Genomic DNA, 18767 nt, shown 5'->3' with positions numbered 1-18767 from the left:
ACACAGGTGCAGAACACATATTGTCACTGGAAAAGCTTTCCTTTTATGGAACATACAGCTACTCTAGATTCAATTGGCTGTTAAGATAATGGCAATGACCTCACAACTGTGGGTGTGAGAAACTTGGGAAAAGATAAAAGAAGATTAAAAAAAGCGGAAATATTTGTTTTGTGCCAAATGTGAAGTTTCTCAGGAGTTAGCTATGGAAAGAAAGGATCTGGCCTGAAGTTACGGAAGGGAGGCAATGGAAAGAGATACTGTCTTCTGGGGACACCACAACAAATCTCAGGAACAGTAGTTGTTTTTCCCCATTGTCTCTGGTCATTGCTTTGAGAGCATCATTCCAACACTTGGCATCCAAAATTGTGGTTCCCTGCTAAGTACATCGCATTTTAATGCTTTCAAACTTTCAAATGACATTAAACATCTCTCAAACAAACAAACAAACAAGCAAGCAAACACTACCACTATCTCATTTTATAGGCAAGGAAATGAAGACTTACATGCACCTAATCCAGTGTAGTTTTGTAAGGAGATCTCAATCTCCCACATGTCAAGTGCTGTTGTAACTACTTGAGAAGTAGGTGCTTTTTGCCATTTGTTCTCACTTTTTCTTAGTGTTTACATTATTTTCGCATTACATAAAATGTGTAAAACATACAAGGTTAAATAAGCATAAAGGTTTTGATTATAAGTCATCAATATATATCTACCTATCCAGTTTGATGATTATTTTTTGCTTATGGATTTAGAATAATCAAATATTTATAATATTTATAATGACCTTCATGATATTATGAAAGTAACTTTTATGACTTAATCTATAATTTGTATTTTTGCTTTCTCTGTTGCTAGTTCCTAACGTTCCATATTTGGAACTGTACTTAGTTCCACACACTTCCTTAATGAGTGTAAGTTGATGGTATGTGCTCATCTACACTCTTTGTAGGATGCTGGACTAGCTTACTCCAAACATGTACAACAATTTTTGGGGAGAAGCACTAAGCCCTTGCCATTACTTCTATGATCCCTTTGTCTATATTTTAAAAATTGACATCTGACTCCAGATCTCAGTGAAACTTCAGTGGAACATGGAGTCTTTATGACAATTTTTTATCAGTACCTTTCTTCAAAGTCATCATTCAGAGCATAAAATAGACCTCTGATCACCCCAGTTTGCATCTCACTCCTCCTGTGGCAAGGCTTCTAATTGTACCTTTATTTCTTTTCTTTTTTTCCCCCAAGAGATTATTTTTTATTGGTTCAAATTAGAAACAAGCCTGCTTCACACGTCAAAACCTTCTCCCTCTCCCTCTCCCTCTCCTCTCCCCAACCCCCACCAGCCCAATTCATACCAGCTCTGCTCCCCAGAAAGGATAAGGCCCTCCATGGGGGTTCCCCCTGGGCAGGGCTTAGGCCCTTCCCCCATTTGTCCAGGCTGAGAGAGCATCCCTCCCTGTGGGATGGGCTCCCAAAGTCCCTTGTTAAGCCAGGGATAAATACTGATCCACTACCAGGGGCCCCATAGAGTGCCAAGGCCTCCTCATTGAGGTCTGGATCCACATTCAGGGGGCTGGATCCATCCCAAGCTGGCCTCCCAGACATCAGTCTGGGGACCATGCTCTCCCCCTTGTTCAAGTCAGCTGTTTCTGTGGGTTTCACCAGCCTGGTCCCAACCTCTCAGCTCTTCACTCCTCCCTCTTTGCAACTGGGTTCCAGAGTTCAGCTCAGTATTTAGCTGTGGATGTCTGCCTCTGCTTCCATCAGCCACTGGATGAGGGGTCTACGTTGGCATATAAGGCAGTAATCAGTCTCATTATATAGGAAGGACATTTAGGGTAGCCTCTCCACCAGTGCCTAGATTTTCAGTTGGTGTCATCCTTGTAGATCTCTGAAAATCTTCCTAGTGCCAGGTCTCTCTTCGAACCTATAATGACTGTACCTTTTTTTCTTATGGTTAGGAACAAAAACACAGACCCCATCTCAAGTCTGTAATCTTCATGCCTTTTTTTCTTAAATTGAATTGCTACTTTCTCTCAATTACTCAATTTCCATATGCTTTTTTGTTATTATCTCTTTTGTGTTTCATTTGTCATTTATTGTGTGTGTGTTTGTGTGTGTGTGTGTGTGTGTGTGTGTGTGTGTGTGTGTGTGTGTGTGTGTGTATCTCCGTATATATGGCATATGTGAGGGTACACATGCCACAGGCTGTGTGCTCTTTGGTGTCAGGAAACCTGAAGGAGTTTGTTTTCTTCTGCCGAGTGAGAGCTGAGAATCAATTCTGGCTATCACACCTAGCAGAAACCACAAAAAGCCCTTTGACCCTGAGTCATCTATGCTGCATTCTTACATTTCCTTTTGCTAGGATAGCTTCCCATGATTTGAAACTTTGGTCCATTGTGCTTTGCAAATGGCTTCTTTTATGGCCGCTCAAGTTCACTGTCTACCGGCGACTCTTTATTTTCACCACTGTTAACTGATTTCAACTTAATTTTACTCCGCCAGCCTACTGCATGACCCTCTTCGAAGTCCAGCCTTGATTGCCTGTAGCTTTCATCAAGCTCCATTTAGAAGCTGCCCTGCAGTGTTTTCCACTATGCATGATCATATTCTCAAAGCAATTGCTTCTCTGTGTCCCTTAGCTCTTGCTCTCCTAAACTTCTTTCAAGTTTGGCTACAGTTACTGCTTGTTTTCAATACAGAAAATGATGAAGATCATTCATGGCTGAGTAAACCTCATAGTAATCAATGGGTGTGAGACATACAGTCAGTTTTTTTACCGCACTAGCAGCACAGGAAATATAGTGATTCCTGCGAGTTCCGAGAAGTTGCAAGTCCCAGTGAGGAACAGAGGAAATGATGACTTGATGAAAAGGGCATGTTTAAAACTCAAAAAAGCAGGGGTGGGGGTGGGAAGGACTATAGACCATCACCAATTATTAAAGCTAGCTTGGTTTGTGGAGGGGTGTTCGAAATTAGTAGGGAAAACCCCTGTTTAACATCACTATCTGGTCTGTTCACAAATGGAAATATTTGTGTGGGAGAGAAAATGTTTGTTTTTTATTCAGGAACAAAGGGTCTTTGATCTACTAAGAACTCTAGGAGTCTTACAGGCTCTTGCTGTCCATGAGAAACAAAATCTGATTAGAAGATGGAACAACACAAAGGAGAGTATAGTATCCATTTCATTTTTATGGCCTTAAGTAAAGAGTCATCAAGCCGAAGCTGCTTTCATTCTGCACACACACACACACACACACACACACACACACACACACACACACACGTTGACATCTGACTCTGAAGAATTTACACTGTGGGAAAAACACAGTCATTGTCCTCAGCTCTGTACTTCATCTCTGAAAATGTGTGGTTCATTTGAGAATTTTGTTATCAGTCTCTCAGCACTAAATGTGAGAACTGACTTTTTTTCCAAATCAACAGAAAGGTCCATCTGACAGGGTGTAGAAACCAGATTGTTCTGAGTGTGGGGATGCCGGCCAGTGTGTTCAAGACAGGACCAGAAGAACATGAAACACAGGCTTTAAGAAATCACATACCATTTCAGAAAAATGGGAAATATAATGTTTACATATTTGTTCATAAAATGAATCAGTTTTGAGGCATCAGCATAGACTAGATTCAACATTATTGCCAGATATAATGTATTGTTTGTATGACATTTTTCAGGGGTATTCAAGCCTTTCCTATTAATTGGGGTGTATGTCGTACTGTGTTTCCCCAACTAATTCACCTCTTTAGATGAACTAATGAATCAAATTTTGGTGACTTTTAACTTTTGTTCATGCTAAAGAAAAACAGAAATACAGTTATCTCCAATTGGATCTTGAATTATCATGACTTTTTAAGTATAGTCTCACTACTTTAATACTTCCTTAAACACACACACACACACACACACACACACACACACACAGACACACACACACACACACACACACACACACACACACACACACTTTTATAAAGTACCAATAAAGTTTTTCATGCAGTTTGAATAAGAAAGAATTGGAAGAAATCTCTTTGACAGAAAAAATTAAAATATATTAAATCTATGTATGATTTTATGAATTAGTATATGATAGCTGTCCTCATGTTTTAGAACAAACCCTAATTTAGTTTGTGGTGATTAAAATAACTTCTCATTTCAGACATGTGGAGCATGAGTTTGACATGTGCTAAAAGCTGTGTTTTTCCCCTGTGCTTAATAAACTCTCTCAATATGTTACAGTTTTAAACTTCAATTCCAATTTCAGCTTCTAATAATTTGGAAGTTAAGGTAACTTTTTGTGTATATTTGTGGTTAGAAAACAAATTTCCGCTGCTCTTAGAGTAATCATTCCTTAACATTTAGTGGGCTATCTAGTTACTAAATTGTTTAGCCATTCATTATGATAGAAGGATGACTAGCCCATTTTTTTTTTTTATTTGATGAAGCCTGTTTCCCATATTGTTCATGTCCTTGACTAATTCTGGAATGCTGTATAATTTCAATGAAAACCCATCAGCTTTAAAATGATGTTTCTCTTAGACCCCAAACCTTATCTGTGATGGAAAGATAATACTGACTAATTCTTATAATTACTATGAAACAAAAAAGGGCAGATAACTCGAATAAAAAGCACAGAGATGGTGAACCTTCAAAAGTGTGTACGAGTTAGTTAGCTGTGTCCTTTAGCACACTGCTTTAGCCAGGAAATGCTGGGGAAATGTGTAGGGCTCCCTCTGTCAATGGTTAGATTGGAGTGAGGGTGAAAGGGTAACCTGGTCTGGCTTTGGTACAATGAAACCACACGGATCCTTGAGAGAGCCAAGGCCTGGCGAACACAAACAGACCTAATTACATGCCCAAAGTGTGAGGTTTTCCCATTCATTTTAGGAAGACCTGTTTTCTTTTAGTGGAATTTCCTAAAAGGATCGTGCCTGTGGATAAACTGGCCAGCTTGTTTTCTTTCTTCTTTTTCTATAATTGAAATGGTATGCAAGTCATCATTTGACTTCCTCTCAGTCATACCAGGATGGTCTGCCCTCATTGGAATCAGCATAACTTCCTCTGTGGTCATGTACTAGGATATTGCACATTCTCTAAAGATTCAAGTTTCTCCACAGGATGCATTTTTAGAAAAATAAAACCAAGAAACATGACTTCAAATAAACGACAAGAGCACAGATTAATATTGGAACCAGAGACCCAGTTGAATTGGCTGTAAAACACATTTAATAAACAGTTTTAATTCTAACATAGCTGAAGACATAAACCATGTAAGAAGTCCAATTGCATTTTTCTTTAATAAGTAAAGAAATGAATAGCCAATTTCATATAATCTCAGAATTTTTCACAATTTCACTTTGTGTTGTTTCAGTGTCTTTAGTAAATGAGTACATTTCTGTGACCTTTGGAGGAAAGCTTCTGCTTCATCCTTACTTTGTAGTTATATGAGAAGAGGATGCATCCAGAAGATGAGAATTCATTTAGTTAAAAACACAAACAAACAAACAGACAGACAAACAACCCCCGGCCAAAGAAAGGAAAGCAAAGCAGAGACAACCTACTGGAGGATGCTTACTGGGGAATGTTGCCTTAGTTCTTTGTCTAGGGTTGGGGATGTGAGAGTTTCTTCTTCATGTTTGCATACCTGTTTATTTAGCCCTTGTTTAGCTCTTGTTAGGCATTCATGTAGTTGAAACCTTATGGATGAAGTTTCCGTGAAATGTTTAGGAGATGCAATCTCAGAGAGACAGCCTGTTGCTTTGACTTCTTACCACCTTTCCATCCTCTCTTTTGTGTGTGGTGCTCCCTGAGTCTGACATGCATGAGCAGTGACACTATAGATAGACCAGTTGGGGATGAACTAGCCTTAAAATCATATATACAAGTAGAATTATCATTATTCTGACTGAACATATTGTATTTTTATAGTTAGGAATTCAGACACACACATATACTTTGTGATATATATATCACATATATATATATATATATCACCATATATATGGTGATTGATAAATATCAAGCACGTATATTTTTATATAAATTGTATATATACATATCTATAAATAAAACCAATTTTAAAAAAGAGTCAGAGGCCATGAAGTTAGAAGAGATCATGGGGGCACCGGTGGGCTGTGTACATGCTAAGGGCTAGGGTGAAAGAAAAAGGGGAAAATGATTTAATTATAATTTAATTTCAAAATGTATATAAAAATACTAAAAAGAGACAGCAAAGTCCCTTTAAACATCTGAAGCCTATATGAATACAATAGCAAAAATTCAGTCATTCTTATCATTTACATCATCAAAGAATTTTCTTCATTTTTTTTTTGTTAGTAATATGGGGGTGACAGGATATAGTATAAGGAATAAAAGTGATATATTTTTCATACATTTATCATTACATTTGAATAATTAGTAATATTTGTGCCCAAATATACCTTCATAATTACCTACTGTACAATTCTCAAGAATTTATTACCAGAAAAATGTAATAAATAGTACATATTTCACAATAGTATAATCTGTTTAATAGATAAATATACACTATAAAATTATTCTAGCCTTTAAAGAATGATAAACTCAACAAAATCACTAAGCTTTTCTTTTAAAGAACTAGAAGTTACATAGCAACACCACAAAATTCTCATCATGCACAATACATTAGTATTCTTACTTTGAAGCTGATTTGTTTGAATAAATCAATAAGGGTGAGTAATTATTTACAGTAAAACTTAACACATCAGCATAAATATGCCAAAAAATTGATTTGTTTTCAACCCTTTATAAAACTTACCTAAATGAAACTTCACAGATATGTTATTTTAATATTTTGAATGATAGCCTAAAAATACCATTCTCAATTGATGTATTGTTCAATTTTGAATCACTTCTTGTCAAGCCTACAGAATGATAAGAATAGAAAATATGGTAAGCAGTGTTATGTTTACTGAAAATACTCAGGTTTTTAATTAAAAAATACATGAAACAAGATGTGATAATAGCTTAGAAAATTCTTTAAAGCCCACTTCCTTTTCTTGCTCAATTTTTTCACGTTTCTCTGCTTCTTGATTTAGCCTCAGTTTGATGAATTCTGCTCCTGTCTGTCCCAATTTCCTCTTCCAATGTCATTGCCCTCTGAGCCTGTTGGGCCTCAATGGGGATTTACTGCTGACTCCTCGGTAATCTGGATCCTCTGTGCATAGCAAAGCAGGAGATTTACCCAGAGAAGTAGATACCAAGAAAAATGCCTGTAACCATGGTGTGACTGGCCACCCTGACGTGGCTCTCAAAAGCTTTCCCCCTGTGAAGACAGAAGCCCGTTTGCAAATTAATTAGTTTCTGGCGGCAGCTTGATTGTTGACCCAGGGTTTGTAGAGTGGAAAAACAATCAGATTAGTGTGCTCAGGGTAAAAGACCAGTGCGTACTCGCATGTGGCTTGCTCAGCTATTGAAGCTATGAATGAAGTGAAACAAATTCCCTTCTGAGAAGGCTCGGCCGAGGTTAAGTATGATGAGCCTAGAGATCCCCAACAGCAGGGGCTGGGGAATTAACGGATTTTAGCCAGAGAAAGGTGGAGGAGGGGAACTGATGCCATTGAATGTTAATGGCATGGACAGTTTCATAAGAAACAGCTACTTTCTATTCCAATAATCATGAATATGAGGAATCACTTTACAATATTATTGAATATTGTGTATAGGCTTGACACAGATAATTGAGTTCGGGAGCTTCCAAAGTAGAAGGTTTTGATTAGCATCAAGACGATCTGATGCTATCCAAATGAAAAAAAGCTATAAAATAACCTGGGTTTCAAATTTGATAAAATACACACTTACCCTACTACTACTTGAAATATACTCTTTAGGTGTCTTATAAAATCTAATAGAAGAAATGAGTCAAATAAACACTGAATCAGAGATAGATATTCTTCTGTTTATTGTTATATATTTTAGTCCAGACAATTATGTCTAAAAATATCATCAGCAACCATTCTAAATGAAATGTTTGATAATTAAGTTTTATTTCAATCAAAGTTTATTATATCTCTTTTTTATATCTTAGCTAACATTTTAAGCCATATATAATTTTCTTTTCCTAGTAAGAATTATAGATATCTCCCTACATGACATGCTGTCTGATAGCTATTACAGTGTTTTCCCATTCTTAAAATTTACATCTCCATTTGAAAACATACATTTACGTCTTCATTTGAAAACATACTAAATCCAGGTTTGCTGTCTGCCAAGTCCTTTATCTTGTAATTCTAGAACGTCTTTAATGTTAAATGTTACCATAATCAATTGGCTGGTACTCAGTTTTTATATATTATTATTATTATTACTTTTAACTTTAGCATTCCCCTAGTGGATTTTAAACATCCCCACTGTGAGCCTTGGGAACACTGAAAGGCATGTTTGTATTTATCATAAGCAATATCACCCAGCTTCATAGTTGTCTATGCATGAAATAAGAACCTCTCTAATGAATCTGCCTCATGAATCCTGCAGGCAAACAATATCCCCATGTATCAACCCCCCATAAATCTCTATGTGAATGTAGGAAGAATTCACTCTATGTCGTCTATGTTCATAAGATTTATAGAAAAGTTTTAGCAGTATTCCATGTTGTTTATCTGAGGCCTGGTGAGGTGGTCTGTGTGGGTACCTAGAGAAGAACGTGGGTGGTATCCTGGAAATTCTGTTGACAGTCTCCACATCCCTCCCATGGCACCAAAAACAGTTTCAGAAAGCATTGCTTTTCCTGATCTCTGAAACTATTCTGCTTTATTTGATAGCTACTTTTGTTATATGAAGCACGTAGTATGTTAGAGAGTCGTCAATATTTTCCCTTAAAAATAAACAATAAAATCATATTGTATTTAACAACATTTTAAGGTAATTTACAAAATAACTGGGGAAAACTCAAAATTTGTGTTTAATATTAATTTAGTTCTAGTGTGTACAATACTTACTAATTAACGGCACCATTAAAATTATAGTCTTCTAACATTGTCTAGTATGTGAAGACAGTGACTGCCTGCCTAACTCTAGAAAAATCATCTTTTCTGCTTCCACATACTTTAACTTTTATATTTTTACACAGGGAGATATCTATCCATAAGCCTTGGAGTGGTGTTAAGATAATGGGAGTTTCTCAAGACGCGATTTCACCTGTGCCTTAGATGAGCAGGGTAGGCAGCTGGCATAAACTGTGCTCAAATATCCCTTCCTCTTTAAAACAAGCAAACAATCAGCAAAATGCACTTTCCTCATTTCTATATTATGAAAGTTGTAGATAAGTTAATTTACATAGTGCATTTGTAAAAGTGACTATAGTTATCAAACACAAATAACACCAACAAAATTCAGTTGACATTAGTTGGTTTGTAAAACTTTGGGAAACTCACGAATGTGCACTAAAAATATCTACATGCATCAACCCACGTTGAATATAAGCTTCCCTCTGATCTGTCTCAAGGAAAGAAGTGAAGTGTCTTAAACCAATGCCTTTTCCTTAGATTGAGGCTGTAGGATATCTTTTTAACAATGCCCACACATTCTGATGAAAATAAATCTACCAACATTTACCATCCAAGAAAAAGATGTTGAAATTACTCTCCTGACAATACCACTAAGGAATGTCTATGTATATTAGGTACTCTTAACAAAGACCATCTCAAGGTATAATATTTCAGCAATCATTTCAGTGAAAGAATTAGACAAGCTTCTTCTCTCCCAAGTTCTAAGCAATTATACTGCTTATCCCATGGATTTTTGTATCATACATGTGTGTTGCATTTGAAATGGAACACATCTGATATTATGATTATTTATAGTATATTAATAAACAATACTATCCCTTTGAATATGAGTTATAACTTCCTAGAGTAATTTAATAAATTGAAAGGACACAATGTTCTTCATTAGAAGCATAGTCTTCATTATTTTACATGATGATTTGTTAAATAATAACTATTTTTGGATTTATTGTGGGCTGACAACATAAGGGATCCATCAAAACTATGCCTCTTCAATATGTATATAAATTTGTCCATGTTCATGTAAGCCAAATACTCTTTTTTGTTCCCTTAATGACTAATTATAAGGTATTCTAGGGCTTCCACATCAAAGAAAGCCACCCCCTTTATATATCCATAAAATTCTAACAAGAACGTGTACAGAAAATTGGTGACAGCAGATTGAAGTTTTCTTTTGGTTTCTACACAGCCTCTTTAGCTTGCCATATAATATTTAAATTATACAGTTTTGTTTTCAGCTTATATGCTATCCTATGACCCATTTACAAATTAGTGAATTCTTATCTAATTTGTCTTAAAAGTTAAGCAGTTCCAATGCTAATATCAACCTGACATCAAACTTCCATAGATTTAGTGAATCCATATTAAGGAAAAGATGAACCAGTTAAACCTATCTTCTAAAATATAGAACCCAAATAAAAAAACAACTATGCATAGGTATGGGCTTGGTAGCCCAAGTCTTTAATCCCAGTACCTAGGAGGCAGAGACATGTAGATGTTTTTATTATGAGTTATAAACCATCCTGGTCTCCATTTCTAGACTCTCTCTCTCTCTCTCTCTCTCTCTCTCTCTCTCTCTCTCTCTCTCTGTGTGTGTGTGTGTGTGTGTTTGTGTGTGTGTGTGTGTGTGTGTGTGTATGTGTGTGTGTGTGTGTCTATGTAGGTATGTATGTATGAACACAAGTACATGAATTCTGAAGACAAAATTCTGGTTATCACAAAGCCTTACTTTACATAAATTAAGGGAAATCTAGTTATATTAACAATTCACATTATTAGATATTTTCCAAGGTTAGAATGGATCAACAAGTAATTGATCAATTACATTAAGAATTTGATCAGTTACTGTTATGTTTTGCTGTCACCATATCAAACGAAGAAATCAATATAGTAGCAAAATAGTGCTATCAGTCAGGAAAAGTCTAATGTATAGTCTTCCTGTTATTTTATTCCTCTTTATTTCCTTTTAAAAAATCAAGGAAGAATATAATATCACACCCTTCACAATTTAAATAAATGTTAGTAAAGGCCACTTTGATCAAGTAGTGGCATCTAAATAATAAAAAAATTGTAGTATTAATGCCTTGTGAAAGCCTAAGTTGATTACATAATCAGAAGTCTTAAACACAGAAATTTTATTATTTGTTTATATACTAGTACCTGCATTTATTTTCTTCCTTGTCCAGATGACAGTAATGACCTTGTCTAGAAGGCCATTGGCATACTGTCTGGGGTGAATAATACAGCATTAGGAATACAACAAACATTGGCAGAATGTTCAGTTCTCAGGCTATATCGTATGTACTACATTGTCATTTGTAGTGATGTTCAGAGGGAACATCAAAGAGCAAATAGACCATTTCATGTAGGATTGACAAATTTTGACCACAATGGTCCTTGTTACTGATTTTATCATCTTGGTTTTATATAAAAATGCACTGCTCAATTAATTGGTCCAATCTAAAATCAACACATTAGGTGCCAAATCATTTTTCCTCCTCAAATCATATTCTATATGTAAGGTGTTATTAAGTCTGTTATCTAAAAAATATTCTGGTACTAACAGCAAAAGGAAATTTCTTCTGATATCTCCTTTTTTTTGGTGTTGGTATTGAACCCAAGGCCAAGTGCATGTTATACAGACATTCAACCACAGAGCTACAATCCCCTTTCTGGGATAGCATTTTAACACAGTGTTAGAAACTGGTAAGTTAGCATTTTTCCAATTATTTGGGATCTTTAAATGGTCTCTCAGATGTGGAAGCATAAGAGAAAAATTATGTTTCTAAAGAATATTCCTATGCTATTTGGGAAAAATATCTAAAAGGAAAACCAAAACAAACAAAAACAGAGTGAAGAAAGAAAATGAGAGAGGGTAAGAAACAATAATGCTTAATGAATCACAATTTCTAATCATATAATAACTATAAAAAACATCCTCACAATGATATGTACATTATCAAAAGTTGAAATAAATACCAGTGAACTGTGATATGAAATTTTCTGAAGGTTAAACCCACAGATTTGTAATATAAGTTAGGTTTCATATACACTTGAGGATTTCATCACAGAATGAGAGATAGAAAAACTTTATTCAAACATGTCTTAAGTCCCAAGGCTTCTCAGATTGTCATTTTAGAACTGGCCATATGGTTGTCAGTAAAAACCAAGTAAGATACTATGTAATACAATATTTGAGAAGTAATAGAATTGCATTATTAATAGGAAGTTAGGAACTTTTGGAAGAGATTAGCCTATCCATTTCAATTACTATTTATCAATTTTTAATGAGTATCTTCAGTTTTCTGAAACTCAGTCTCATCTCTTTCAAAGTCATTTCTGTTTATCCGTATATAATTAGGTTTATTATCTTAAGTGTAAGCATAGGCTATTTTTCCCAATTCCTTTCCCTGTTGTTCTTTCCTATATCCTTCTATAATGCCTAGGCACTACCATATTTGTTATGAATGTTATAAACATATCATAAAATAATTTGCTATAAGTAAATGCTGTATATCTGTTAGGCCCTAGTGTATTACTCTAGATGACTTCTATTTTCTGCATGCAGTATGCGCTCACTAGGGACTGAGACTATAAGAAGAAAACAATTCTGAGGAAAAGAAATCCCAGTCTTCTACACAGAAAGTGAAGAACCCTAGAAGTACTTAGCACTTTGGTGTGTGTTTCCAAAATGTCTTTGTACCTATTATGAGCCCATAAAGTAAAGGAGACATACATTCTAATGAAACAGTTTCTTTACCCATTTGATTTTCAGGTTCTCAAATGAACATCAGAAACACAACTCAAGATTTCACTGTCAAATATTGCAAGGGCATGCCACTTATGAGCCAGCATAACATGTGTCCAAATATCCATAGTTATTTCTTAGAACGTGTGTTTAAGAGATGGCTTAAAAGGAAGAGAAACTGAAAACTGGTTTTAGTTTGAAGAAAAATATAGGAGTCAAGTAGAATCAGTGAAACTGTAGGTAATATGACTATATAATTTAGAAGATAATGTTTCACTGATAAACAATCTTGATCAGAAAAAAAAAATTCTAATGAAATCCAGAGCAAAAATTGTAACTCAGGTAACACAGCAAGGAGATCGCTTAATAGAAAGAAATGGCTGAAATGGAGGAGAATAGTAAATATCATTCTTTTCCACTCAAAAGATGCTCAATAATTGGTGTCCTACACTGTTACAGAAAAGTTGGTCGTTTCTGTGTCTGAGCATTAAAATCAACACGTAAAACAAAAATGAGTGGATCACAGCCAACATTTGTAGCTGTAAGCACAGAGATTATATTGTCATGTGATTTATTAATATTTTATAACATTCATGTCCTGATATTTTCAAACATAATACAGAGGAAAGACTTATTAAGTTAAATATGCATTTTGTGAATAAATAATAAAGTAATACACTTTTATTAAAAAAGAAATTTACCAAAGCTAAAGCCATCTGTCCTACAATGGTTCACAAAACAAAGAACTATCTTATCTGCATACATCTGAAATCACTGAAAATTCACCTTTAAAAACACATCACTACTAACTGTATGCCCCTTGGACTAATTAGTGATGTTTATCTCCCGGGAAATGTGTTCAAGGAAGAATTTCAGATACCATACAGAGCAACTAAATCAGAATGTGTGTTCTATTCAAGATCCTACATTAAAAGTTACAATGTAATGAACCAAATTACCAAAATATGTTACATTATTTATTATTAAAGAAGAGATATAAAATAAATGATATCTCAGGCTTTAGAATCCAAAAGTATGGCAGGGACAGACTTTCTAGCAATAATCGTTCAAGATCCACACCGCTTGAAGCTTTCCCCCCAAATTAAAGCATCATCAAACATTTTATGATAGCCTGTCTGCGCCTTTAGATTAATATGAATTAATTGTCTTCTATCAAATTCCATCAAAATTTGACCAGGAATAATATTTTCTTTTGACTAATAAAATAGGCTGTAAAACAGTAACAACATTTTAAAAATCTCGATAATGTTTTAGTATAAAAATATAATGAATTATAACTGTAAAGCCACAAATTATAAATATGAGGTTACAACTTAAAATATTCATAGCATAATAATACATCACAAATTATATTCATGCAGTGTGATGTTAAAAATATTCACTTGTATAAAAACAAACATTTCAAAATTGCATAAAATACAACTAAAATTGTCACTACTTAGTTTACATTGATAAGCTATGAAAATATAAAAAGTAATAATGCATTTTAAATAATAAAGAACAGTACAAGAAAGAGTAGGGAAGTACAAAGAGCACTAAGTGTGAACTTGAATTACTGTTTACGAAGAGAAAATAAGATATTTCAGATTAAGCAGGTTATGAAATAATGATTTTCCACAGAATCAAATCACTTGAAATTGTGCTTTTCTGCCTTCAATTTCTTTCACCATCTACTTAGACATTTTTAAGAATCAAAACTATTATGGCCTCTTAAGAACAAAGCCATAGAAACTCTTAATTATAATGCAGTTAAATGTGTTTCTAGTAAGATCCTGACTTTCTGGAATTTCTGACCAGAAACTGACAGAAGAGCTGAACTGTCTCTGGTGTTAAAAGCAGGATAATTGAGTTCTAGCTATAAGAACACTCAAGCTATTACAAAGCATGTGTCAAAAGCAAGTTGACCTAAATCTTTCCTGGTCCCTGAATCATTATTTCATGCACTGAAGCAAGCCACATTCTCATGGGTTATCTCCTTCATAGGCATGGGCTCCAGGTTGTAGGAAGGTAAGGTCCCCTGTCAGTGTCGAAATGTTTAATGAACCTGGAGACTGCTGACTGCCCTGGGAAAAGGGTGGATACCAAAAGTAGAGCTTCTCCATCTGTTGTGAAAGAGTCTTCACATTTTCACAGAGAAAAACATTTTATGTGACTACATATTCAAAAAGGTTCAGCCAATAAGTATTATGATGTGGAAAGTAGTCTTTATTAATAAAACTGTGACTCAAAATACCAGTTTTGCTGCATGGCTTACTTCTAGGGAAAGCAATAGTTAGAAATGAAAAAAATGCCTGGAATTTAGGTGGCTTAATTTGGTGCTGAATGATTTCATTGCTTACTTACTTTGCTTGCTCATTGTGGAATACAATTTCACTTTATCAACCAGTTTGTCACTGGATTTATGTAGAAAATATATGATGAACAGACAAAGATGGAAGAGATTTTTAAGTTATTCAGATTATATGCAACTATAATATTAAGAATGACAGTACCGGAAAAAACAAAAACTAAGAATGACTATGTTAATAAGTACCTAAAGAGTCTAAGTACAAATAAGAAGTGAATTCTTAAATGACAAGAATGATCCTATAATATGAAATATCTTCAATTAAATATTGAAAAAGCAAATATATGTATCTATCCTTTGTTAAAAGTATAAAGATATGATGGATATTTTTTCTGGTTTATTTGAACACATTAACTAAGAGTAAATAAAAATGTCTTAACATGATATGAAGAAAGAGTGGGCTGAAATTCAAGTTCTTAATGGATGGAGGGAGACTGTTAATCCAAGTGAAATTACTACAATTATAAAGATACGAATGTGTGTCTGAACTGTATCTTAGCCTTTGGGGGTCGCTATTCTCAGTCTTAAGAGTGAGCGAAGAATGGCAGAAGGAAGAGGGAAAAGGAGGTACTTGTGTGTTTTCCTTCCATCTCCGTGGGACTTAAACCATGGTTGCACTCTGTCTCCTTGTGTGTGTGTGTGTGTGTGTGTGTGTGTGTGTGTGTGTGTGTGTGTGTATGTGTGTTTTCCCTTGGGAGTGTGGTGTGTGTGTGTGTGTGTGTGTGTGTGTGTGTGTGTGTTCCATCATTAATCATTGAAACTTAGAAAAAATAAATCACCCACCAATTCATTTAATAAAGCAGAGTAAGCACACTAAAATTGTTATGGATTCTCTGGCAAAGGGAAGAAAAACGTGCTTAGTTTCAAATGAGGTGAGTTAGAAACTGCCATGTTGATTGAAACTCCACCAATTTTCCTTTAAGGGATGGTTTTAGTATTGTCATTGGTTAAGAACAATTATATGAATTACCTCTTATCAAGGGGCTTTCTAAGCTGAAAGCTCAGTTTTCATAAGAGTAATCTTTGCCAACATGCTTTTCCTCAAGTTCAAAAAATGTGTATTTAGTTTATTTTAAAAGTATTTTTGTTGTGACTTTAGATTCCATTTACTGCTCAATTTTGCCTTTAAAGCAGACTATTTAATTCAACACTCAAATCACATATAAGAAAATGGTTATATTTCCCCCAACCATTTGTAATGTTATATACATTTCAGAGGGTATAAAGTATGACTTTAAAATCCATAAGTGAAATAAGAACTAATGCCCAAAGGAATATGAGTGTGCCTACAAACATTTTGACATCTTTTATTTTTTTCTCCCTAGAAATTACTGTGTGAAATTCTATTTCATTTGGTCAAATGTCTAAACCATCTACTCTAATCACAGACTACTTCATACTCAACTCAAAAGGCACAGTATGAACGGTGGTTGAGAACATTCATAGCATGAATTTAGTTATTGAAGGTGCAGTACTTTTACACATATTGCCGCTTCCTGCATGTAAGAAGGCATAAATACATAGAATTAGAGAAATGCCAATAAACATTATAGTTGAGGTACCTGGATTAAGTGTAAAGTTATCAAAATATTTCTCTTCCATATCTAGCACTATAAACTACAGATATCTGAATGATGGCACACAATGTTCTTGAAAATGTGAGCCCACGCATTTCACTCATGAAATCTGAACCTGGTAGAACCCACTCTAAAGTACAAGGATTAGAAACATAGTTATGTCATTCCCACAAAAACTGTTGAAGAGTTGCTTGGCCTATAACTATTTAGTACCGAAATAAAATACTTACCCATACAAAAAGAGAGGAGAGGTGCACAAACTACAGTTTAGAAAAAATAACTGCAAGGTATCAAACCATAAGTGGTAGCATTTAAATTTTGGTCTACTTTGGAATATCCATTGTAGTACTCCAAAAATTCTTAAAACCTATCTTGTGTTCAGCCCTGTGATCCTGAAATTTCCCGTGCTCACCATAATGGAAAAATAATTTTATGATAACCTGACAAGAATAAGTCAATTAACAGATTTAAAATTAAAAATAAACATTACAAGCCTTACTGTTTAGAAAATACCCACACAAATGTTATGTATCACTAGTTTATTTTTGAGAACCGGTTTGAGTACCTGGCAAGTTACATTATACAAATGTGCTTCTTTGAAGGCCATAGGTATAGTTCAGTGGTAGAACAAAATATAGTGTATATGAGGCCTCAAGTTCAGTACCAAGCACCAAAATTGTTTTTATATAAATTGTTTTATATATCATGTTAGAACTATAATATTTGAGCAAATATTAAGTGTTGAGATATTAGTTTTTATTTTATGCATATTGATGTTATGCCTGCACATACATCTTTGTGAAGGTGTAGGATATCCTAGAACTGAAATTGCAGACAGCTATGAGCTGACATTGGGTGCTGGAAATTGAACCCTGATTCTCTGAAAGAGCAGCCAGCGCTCTTAACTACTGAGACATCTCTCCAGACCCTTAAGTGATGTTTTTTGACAAATGCCTATTTATATTATTTGAATCTGCTGATTACAGTCTAGGTAAACACTGAACCAAAACAATGAATATAGAAAATTACAATAAATTATGTTGTTTTGATACACATGATGATTAATCTGCATACTCAATCTTCTTAGTTTCAATCTTAATCTTCATATATCCTAAGTTCACTTTTGCTGAAGGTGGAAAATAAAGTGTTATTTTTGTCTCAGGAGTCATATAACATTTTTTCTAATGTATCAGTGTGAGAATGACAAGTATAAAAAATGAAAGAATTTTATTTTAACACATCTTGTATCTCTACCTTTATCTTCACAGATTTGTAGTTTATTCTAAAGACTCTATCTACCTATCCCCTAGATTCCACTCATCAAGAATCTTCCCCTTTTTAAAATGAAGTCAAAATAGTTTCAGTATATATTTTTGTAAGATAAAGTTTGCATGCAATGAGATACCTAAACTTAAAATATGCTGCTCTTAGTGTTAACAAATGGTATGTCTTTGTTACGGTAATTATATGACTGATTTTTCTGAGGTGGGAGGCAATATTATTGTCCCACCAAAAAATGTATCACAAGGATGTTAAACATAGAGTGAGCATAAATACACTGAATAATGATGATCTATTATCAAGGTGAGGAATGATACTTTTTTATAATGATACAAAATCATTTTTATCAGAATAAAAACATTACAAAACAACATTGATAAAATAGCAAAAACATATGATGCAAAGTTAAGACACAAAAATGGATATAAAAATGCTTTAGAAGTATGTTCAAATTAAAATTGATAATAAAAATTGACAGTCATAACAAAGGAGAAGTTAGCATTATAGCAGGTTTCTGAGGTTTGTGATGATGCATTTTTAAAAGGCTGTACAGGAGGAGCAGGTTGAAGGGAGGTGAAGATAGTGAGTTATTTTTGAACAAATAACCATGTGCATATGAACCAGTGCAAATGAGAGTCCTGTTAAGTTATAGTTGAACAGCCCAGCGAATTAGGGTTAAGTGTCCCAAATCCCTGTAAAGAAGGGAAACAGCACTTCACCCAGTGCACAGCAGAGTGAG

General features: G+C 34.6%; 1 protein-coding gene across 1 annotated transcript in view; it reads left to right on the top strand.

Moving 5' to 3' along the window:
- The window catches only part of Sema3a (semaphorin 3A), a 202697-nt gene that overhangs the window by 128971 nt on the left and 54959 nt on the right, over positions 1 to 18767 (top strand). The gene's annotated exons all lie outside the window — the stretch shown is intronic.

Source organism: Cricetulus griseus (assembly GCF_003668045.3).
Source record: "Cricetulus griseus strain 17A/GY chromosome 1 unlocalized genomic scaffold, alternate assembly CriGri-PICRH-1.0 chr1_0, whole genome shotgun sequence".
NCBI lineage: Eukaryota > Metazoa > Chordata > Mammalia > Rodentia > Cricetidae > Cricetulus > Cricetulus griseus.
The sequence above is the reverse complement of the archived record's forward strand: the minus strand, read 5'-3'. Positions and strand labels throughout refer to the sequence as shown.